Raw genomic sequence first — 9,627 nt, forward strand, 5'->3', positions numbered from 1 at the left:
TGTCGCTTTTCATTCAAATATTACACTGAATTAGATGATATCTTGTATCATGTGTCTATGAGGCTAGACTGATCAGTGACAGTTTGGAAAACACGTATCTGGTGCAGCTAAATTTCTTTTTTTTTCTCAGTTCTGTGGAACATAATACGGCATGAAAATATCATTATATGAGGATGTTACCACATCCCCATGTAATGGGATCAGCCCACAAAATATTTTTGAATCCATAACTTAGTGAAAGCATTGTGATGAGTACATCTAAAATAAACATTTCTAGGTTTCTCTGGATGGACTCAGGAACCTAATCATCAGGTATATAAAACATTAAATCAAATGAAAAGTGCAGTCTAGTTTTCAATAACTAACTTGCCAAAGAGCTTTAGGACATACCTGTTTGTCATTTCAGCATAAGCAGTGGTTTTTAAATGCAGCTTTCAGTTGTATTAATTGTGTAGGTATTTTATTTTTTATTATGGAGAATTTTGAAAAATACCAAAATTACATAATAGTATATCAAACTACCTTGCAGCTATTAACCAGTCCAAATAGAAATCAACCAATTGTGAGTTCTGTCCTATCCATACCCCCATCTAATTTTCCCCCTATATTATTTTGAAGTAAATCCAGACATCATATCATCTTATTTTTACATATTTTAGCATTTGTCCCCAACAAGATGTACACTTTGGTAAACATAGTTTTATGTGGTTTCTGTATAATAGCACAGATTGAACAAATATTTGTCAAAAAAAATTTGGGTTGAAGTTTAACATGTCAGCATTTACCCACATTAAATAGACATTATCTCTTGGACTAACAGTTTCCCAATATCACCTTAATCAGAACAAATTACCTTTAAATATTCCAAAAGTAAACTCTAAATTTCCCTTTAGACAATTTAGAGGGGTATGTATACGCTCCAATCCAGAGATCAAGGAGCTCTGAAATGGATTCTGCAGCTGTCTCCCTTTGAAATTCTTTGCTCTGACACTCCAGATAACAGTACAACTTAGCTTTCCTGGGAAGCAAATAGCCTGCTCTTCAAAGGGTGAATACCTTAGATTGACAGGTTAACTTCAAGAATGTAATTCTAATAAATGGAATTTATGGGGCAAATGTTAAAAACACTAAAGAATCCTTTTATTGGCCTGTTTATTGAGACTAGGAAGGAACATCATGTTACAAACAAATTCTGTTTTCTTTGTGCTAAAACATTCCTATGTCATCTTTTAATAAACTTAACTGGATTTATAGGAAAGGAAAATTATTCCCTTTGTTTTATACTTCAGAAAATAATTAAAACACATTTCTGATTTGTATGAAAAGAGAAAGCCAGACAAAATTTTTAAAATTTATCAAATGTAAAATTGAAAGGAAAAGAGGAAATCTTGGTACAGATTATATTTGTAGCAAAATTAGAGAAATTTGGAAGGTTGCAACATATTGTTTATGTATTGTACCAGTTTCCTGGAACTTACTATCTATATACATAGTATGTTTTTTATTTGTATGTAAATGATGTAAAATGATTAAGATGGTAGAGCTAATACAGTTTCTTGAAGAAGGAGGACACTAGGGTTAGAGCTTATATTAATTGAATCACTGGTCTTTTTTTGGCTCCTTATATCAGTGGATATAGATGGCATTAACTTAATTTAGGCATTTGATTTAGATTACAGTGCAGGAGTAAGAAGCATATTTAAGGGAATAGCTCTGTTTTCACCACTTAGCAGCCATATAACCAAGGTTAAACCTTGCTTCTCTAATTATGTAATGATAGTAATTTAACCTATAAAGGGACTGCAAGGATTAAATAGAACTGTCTTGGTAAATATTTTTAAAATGAGCTCTATTTTCATGTTGATGCATAATAAAAATACTCACATTTTAAGTGTACAATTTGTGTCCTTGGCAAATACATATAGTCATGTAGCCAACATCATAATCATGATGGAAAACATTTCCATCACCTCGGAAAATTCCCTTGAGTCCCTTTGTGGTCAATTGGCTCCACCTACCCTCAGCTTCTGCAACTACTGATTTGCATTCTGTCATTACAATTTTGCATTTTCTGGAATTTCATGTAAATGGAATCACACAGTATACAGAGTTTTGTGTCTGGCTTTTTCTACTTAGCATAATGCTTTGGAGATTTATTCAGATCCTTGAGCAGTAGCTCATCTGATTTATTGCTGAGCAGTCTCCTGTATTAACTGCATGTATGACAAGTGGATGGACACTGAGATTGTTTCCAGTTAGGGACTGTTATGAATAACGTTCTGTGAACATTAAAGTATAAGGCTTTTGTGGATAAAGCTCTGATTTATCATAGCTAATTGTGTAGAAATGGGATTACTGGGTTGCGTGTTAAGTTCCTGCTTAACTTTTTAAGTAACTTACAAGGTATTTTTTTTTTTAATTGGCTAAACCATTTGCAATTCTCTCAACCACATACCACTTGCTCCACAGCCTCACCAACCATTGGTATTGGTCATTAAAAAAAATTATCCCTTCTAAAATGTGTATGTAATGGTATCTCATTGTAGCTTTAACTTGAATTTGTTTGGTTTTCAAATCAGGTAATTTGGACTGATAAAGTAAGTTGAGAAGTATTTTATTTTCTATTTTTCGGAAGCATGTGTGCAAAATTGATATTATTTTTCCTTAAATGTTTAGTAGAATTCACCAGTGTCATCTAGGCTAATACTTTGTAGACTAATACTTTCAGCATGTTTCCTTGTGCTTATTGTCCATTCGAGTATCTTCTTCAGGATGCTCATTTTTACTGCATCTTTTTTCTTTCTGTTGGGTTTTAAGAATTCTTTAAATATATATGACGTAAATCTTTTGTCATATATATGTCTGCAGATGTTGTTCCTAGTCTGTGGCATGACTTTTTATTACCTTAACAGTGTTTTTTGATAAATGAAAACCTTTAATATTAATGATGTCCAATTTAACAATTGATATTTCATAATTTGCACTTTTTGTGTCCTGGCCAAAGATTGTTTGCCTAAGCCAACATCACCAAGACCTTCTCTTATATTTCCTTTTACATGTTGTATAATCTATTATGTTTAATTCTATGAACCATTTCAGGTTAATTTATGTATATGATTTGAAGTCAGGGTCGATGTTCATTTTATTTGTGCATAAATACTCATTAGAGTATTCTTTGTTGAAACGACTATGCGTCCTTTGTTGCATAACCTAGGCATGTTTTTCAAAAAATAAATTGATGAGAGGCCAAGGCAGGAAGATCATTTGAGGTCAGGAGTTCAAGACCAGCCTGGCCAACATGGTGAAACCCCGTCTCTACTAAAAATACAAAAATTAGCCAGGCCTGGTGGCACACACCTGTAATCCCAGCTACTTAGAAGGCTGAGGCACAAGAATCACTTGAAGCAACCCAGGAGGGAAAGGCTGCAGCGAGCCAAGATGGCGCCTCTGCACTCCAGCCTGGGTGACAGAGCAAGACTCTGTCTCAAAAAATAAAAAATCAAATCAAAATAAATAAATAAATGGATAATATCTGTGGACTACCTATTCTGTTGTATTGATCTTATGTCAATTGTTAAACCACATTGCTTCGATAATTCTAGCTTTATAATACATCTTAGAATCAAGTGGTGTAAATTTTCCAGCATCGTTCTTTTAAAAAATTAAGCCTATTTTGGATCTATGCCTTGCCATTTGATTTTATAATCACCTTGTTAATTTCTGCATAAATGCTTGCTGAACTTTTCATTGGGATTTCATAAAGCATATGGATACATATGCTTACGTATGGGTACATATGGATACATATGGAGAAAATTAAAACCTTTTCTAGTGTTGTATCTTGTAATTCGTGAACATGATATCCCTCTCACTTTTTAAATTTTTTTAGCTCTCCCTTAATTCCACCAAGCCATATTTTGGAGATTTTAATATACAGGTCTAGCATGAAGTTTAGTAAGTATACTATCCCTATATGCTTCACGTTTGTTCGTTCTATTTTAAAAGACATTTTAATTTAAATATTTAGTTGAGCCTTACTAGTATATAGAAACATAACTGATTTTTGTGTTTTCATCTTGGATTCCATGGCTTTACTATGCTCAGTTCCAGTAACACTTTTTATGGGTGTCTTTGCATTTTCAACATAAATGATCATCTCATCTGTAAATAATGTCAGTTTCATTTTTTCCTTTCCAACATGTATTACATTTTATTTATTTATCATACTCTTAATCATATTATTTTTGCCCTATTGCACTAATTGGGACTCCCAATATAATTTTGAAAAAAAAACTGGTAAGAACAAATACCTTCACATTGCCCCTGATCTTAGAGGAAATCATTCAGTCTTTCACAAAAATGATGTTAGCCAATTTTGCTGGATGTTGTTATCAGGTTGAGGAAGTTGCTTTCCATTCACAGTTTGGAGGTAAATTTTATTATGACTGAATTGTGAATTTATCAAATGCTTCATTCTTTATCTGTTGAGATGAGCATAAGCTTTTTCTTTTTTATGTAATAATATGCTGGATTATATTGATTACTGGATGTTAAATCAACCTCCATAGGGCTGAGATAATGTGCTATTGTTTTGTCTTTTTTTGCATTTTTGGATATTGTTTACTAAAATTTTGTTTGGGATTTTTGCAACTATGTTTAGGTGACATAGGTCTGTTTCATCTAAATATGTATACGTGTATTTATGTATTTATTCATTTATTCAAATATTGCCTTTGTTTGGTTTTCAAGTCAGGTAATTCGGACCGATAAAGTAAGTTGAGAAGTATTTTATTTTCTATTTTTTGGAAGCATGTGTGCAAAATTGATATTATTTTTCCTTAAATGTTTAGTAGAATTCACCAGTGTCATCTAGGCATGGAGCTTTTTTAGTAAGAAGAATATCAATTATGAATTCAATTTGTTTAGTAGTTTTAAGACTACCTATCCAGTTGTCTGTGACTTGTTGAGGAATCTTTTGTCAGTTTATATATTTCAAGGAGTTAGCCCATTTCATCCAAGATGTTGATAAGCCTACAGTTTGCTCATAATATTACCTTTTAATCATTTTAATGTCTGTAAAATCTGTATTTATGTCCATTTTCTTCATTATTGATGTTGGGTATTTATGTGTTTTATTTCCTGATTAGTCTAATTAATGCTTCAGCAATTTTTTCCTCTGTTCAAGGAACCAGATTTTAGTTTCATTGATGTACTTTATTTTTTTTCTCTTTTTCTTGATTTTTTTCACTCAACTTTATTATTGTCTTCCTTCTAATTACGTTGGGTTTAATTTGTTTTTCTATTTTTGTTTCTTACAGTGAAATCTTAGCTCACTGGTTTTTAGATCTTTATTCATGCTGTATAGTTCCCTTCAAACACTGCTTCAGCTGCATCCTACAAATTTCATATAGTATGTTTTCATTTAGCTTACATTTTATCTAATTTATTCTTATGGTTTATTTACAGATGCGTTATTTAATTTTCAGACCTGATGATTTCCCAAATATTATTGATTTTTAAATTAAATCTTATTTATTTATTTATTTATTTATTTATTTTTTGAGACGGAGTCTCCCTCTGTCCCCCTGGCTGGAGTGCAGTGGTGCGATCTCGGCTCACTGCAAGATCCGCCTCCTGGGTTCACGCCATTCTCCTGCCTCAGCCTCCAGAGTAGCTGGGACTACAGGCGCCCGCCACCACGCCCGGCTAATTTTTTATATTTTTAATACAGACGGGGTTTCACCGTGTTAGCCAGGATGGCCTCGATCTCCTGACCTCGTGATCCGCCCGCCTCGGCCTCCCAAAGTGCTGGGATTACAGGCGGGAGCCATCGTAAATTAATTCTTTAGTGACCACAGAACTTCATATGATTTCAATTTTCTTAAATTTATTGAGACTGGTCAATCTTTTGTTCAGGCACTTAATACCCTTGCTAATTTTCTGCCTTCTCTTTCTATCAACTACTGAAAGTGTTCATATTTTCAATTATAATATTGGATATGTGTAGCTCTTTTTCAATCTTTATCAGTTTTAAACCTCTGGTATTAGTGTATCCACATTTAGGTTTTTTTATGTATACTGATGAATTGATCCCTTCAAAATTATGAATATCATTCTCTTTAAAAAAATATTTAATTGAGCAAGATTGTAAATAAAGTGTACAGCACAATGATTATATGTGTATACCTTATATAATGATTACCACAATGAAATTAGTTAACACATCTATTACCATCCAAGCCGTACATTAGATTTGCTGAAATTGCTCATCTTATAAAGTTTGTATTTTTATAACATTTCTTGTTATAAACTCTACTTTGTCTTATATAAATATGAACACTCTAGCTTCTTTTTAAAAGTGTTTGCTTTGTGTATTTATTTTAATCCTTTTGCTTTTAACCTATATGTCTTTATATTTAAAATAGGTTTCTTCTAGATAATGTCTTAGGTATTGCTTTTTGATTCAATCTGACAAGCACTGCTTTTTCATTGTTTTTAATTGAGATGTTCAGACAATTTAAATGTATCATTATTTTCAGTATTGTTGTGTTTACATTTATGGTATTGCAGTTTTTTTCTACTTGTCTCGTCCATTCTTGTTCCTTTTTCTCTTTTCCCTTCTTTATTTTTGATTAATTAAGATTTTAAAATTTATTTTATTTTTACCATTAGTTTTACTTTTGTGTTTTTTATTGGATACGCTAAGGTTTATAATATACATCTTTACCTTGCAATAGTACTTTTCCAAATAATATTATACCAGTTCATGTATATAGTAAGAATCTTATAACAATATACTTCTATTTTCAAACTTTCCATCATTTCTACTATTTTTGGTGAAAATTTTATTTCTCTATGTACTACAAACACCACAATATATTTTTAAAGCACACAATTAATTTTATAGATTAAAAAATGTTTACATTTACTCACTTTATTTCCATTTCCAGTGCTCTTCATTCACTTGTACAGATACAGATTTTTGTCTGTTTTTATTTTCCTTCTGTCTAAAGAATGTCATTTGACATTTTTTGTAGTGCAGTTCTATTGAGGGTTAATTCCCTCAGTGGTTGTTTTTATGAAAAAAAAAAAGTATTAATTTCACCTCAGTTTTGAAAAAATTTTCACTGGGTAAGACTTGTAGGTTGGCAGTTTCTTTTTCTTCTGCAGTATTTTAAAGGTTTTTCTTTATTGTGTTAGTTTTAAGTACTTTCTGAGGAGTTTGCCGTAATTCTTATCTTTGTCCCTCAGTATGTAATGTGTCTTTTTTTCTTCTGACTGCTTTTAAGAGGTTAACTTTAGTAGTAATTTTCAGCAATGTAATTTTGTAATGTCTCAATGTGCTTTTCTTTAGTTTCATTCTGCTTGGGACTTGTCGGACTGCTTGGATCTGTAGTTTGATAATTTCTTAGCCTTTATTTCTTCAAAAATCTGTTTTTTATTCCTTCTAACTCTTCTCCTTTTGGTACTCCAATTATATGTAAGATAGACTATGCAGTATTGTCTTACAGGTCACTTATTTTCTGTTCATTTTAGTTCCCAGACTTTTTCCTCTCTGTGCTTGCTTTATTTTGAATAATTTCTGTATAATGTCTTCAATTTCACTGACCTTCATTTTCTGCAATGTATAATCAGCTATTAATCTTATCCCTAATCTCAGCTCACTGCAACCTCCACTTCCCAGATTCAAGCGACTCTTTGCCTCAGCCTCTTGAGTAGTTTGGATTACAGGTGCACACCACCATGTCCGGCTAATTTTTGCAGTTTTAGTAGAGACTGCTTGGCTCTACTAAAGCCAGGCTATTTCCAACTCCTGGCCTCAAATGATCCACCCACCTTGGTCTCCCAAAGTGATGAGATTACAGGCATGTAATCTCATGCCTTGGCCTAAATATCTTTTTATTTATTTATTTATTTATTTATTTATTTATTTATTTGAGACAGAGTTTCACTCTGTCACCCAGGCTGGAGTGCAGTGGCGCGATCTCGGCTCACTGCAACCTCCCTCTCCTCGGTTCAAGGGATTCTCGTGCCTCAGCCTCCCAAGTAACTGGGACTGCAGGCACGTGCCACCATGTCTGGCTAATTTTGTAATTTTTAGTAGAGACAGGGTTTCGCTATGTTGGCCAGGCTGGTCTCTAACTCCTGGCCACACATGATCTGCCTGCTTTGGCTTCCCACAGTGCTGAGATTGCAGGCATGAGTCACCACCCCAGGCCTACATATCTTTAAATAATGTATATGTGACTGCACGACTGCAGCATTGGTATCCAGATAGATAATCAATTCATCTATAAACCAGCTATCAAGTAACTGTCTAAATATTTAAAATACAGTTCTTGTTTAGCTCATTCTTAGTTTTGATCACCTTTTTTTGTTGGGTGGTGGGGAGCCCTGCTGGTCACTTTGAAAATATACTAAGGTCAAATCTTCTGGTATCCTGAAGGTTTCTTTCAGCTGGACTAAGCTCCCAACTCCAGGCAAGCCCAAGTTTGTGGCCTCCCGCATTAGTGCTCTTTCTATCTACCAGAGTCGACAGTATTTGTTCGGCTCAGTGTCTGAGGGTAGCTCACTCCAGTTAACTAGAGTTGTTGACTTTTGCAGAAATAGAAGCAGTGGGATCCAACCGATATTTAGCTGCAATGCGAAAATGAGTGCAGTTGGTACCTGATGTCCAAGTACAATGCACTGAAGTGTCAAGATTTTCACATACTTTCTGATAAATTGATTCTCCATATTCTGTCCCATCATTGACATTAGTGTGTAGTTGAAAGTCTCCAGTCCTGTATAGCCCAGTGAGAAGTTATTCCTTGTCAGCTTTGATTTGACACTGTCAAAGGTCATCTGGTACCCTGCAAGCCAGCCTCATCACCAAAGACAGCCAAACCATGGATTTCAAGTCCTGAAAAATAAAAGTCAACATCACAACCAAAGTGTATACATTCTCCTTGTAACAGGACTTGATCTTATCACTTTTCTCTCCTGTGTTTGGTGAGAAGGTAGTATCTAATGTCAGTTTCAAACCTTGAAAAACCTGGTCTTTAACTGTGATTTCTGTTCCCAGAGTGTTCTGTTCCCAGAGTGTTCTACTTTTCTGTGAAAGTGAGATCATAATCACACCATTTATATTTGGTCTCCAACATCCCAGTAATTTTACCAGTGTCTGTATGAGATGAACCAGATGTTGAGAATTCCATGCCACTGCATGACTTTTTTTTTTTCACATCCAGTTTCACCAACCCTGAACCAAATCCTTTGTGGAAAGTATCTCTGACAGCTATGCCAAGGTCAGCATACGATGGAGGAATACATTGGCCACACTGAGGTCTGTTTGTAGGTCACCATGGTGAAGACTTGGGAAGAGATAATCTGGTGGTCTCCAGATGGGGGGTGCTCCCACTGCTGTGCTCACAGCTGAGGCCACTGGGTTTGCCTGCTGTTGGGTCACAGCTGCCTCGGCTGGAGGACAAAGTGGAGGCACATTTCCACTTGCAGCCTGAATGTTTTCAAAATGTAAAAATATTTTTGAGCTGTATTAGTCAGTGTTCTGCTTAGAAACAGAATCAGTAAGATAGATAGCAGTAAGATAGGTAGGTAGGTAGGTAGGTAGGTAGATAGATAGATAGA

General features: G+C 34.2%; 1 pseudogene; it reads right to left on the minus strand.

The window, feature by feature from the left end:
- Window positions 1-8,364: 8,364 nt before the first annotated feature.
- LOC100615991 (voltage-dependent anion-selective channel protein 2-like) lies at window positions 8,365-9,345 on the minus strand (annotated as a pseudogene).
- Window positions 9,346-9,627: the final 282 nt, after the last annotated feature.

This window comes from Pan troglodytes, chromosome 22 (assembly GCF_028858775.2).
Source record: "Pan troglodytes isolate AG18354 chromosome 22, NHGRI_mPanTro3-v2.0_pri, whole genome shotgun sequence".
Classification (NCBI taxonomy): domain Eukaryota; kingdom Metazoa; phylum Chordata; class Mammalia; order Primates; family Hominidae; genus Pan; species Pan troglodytes.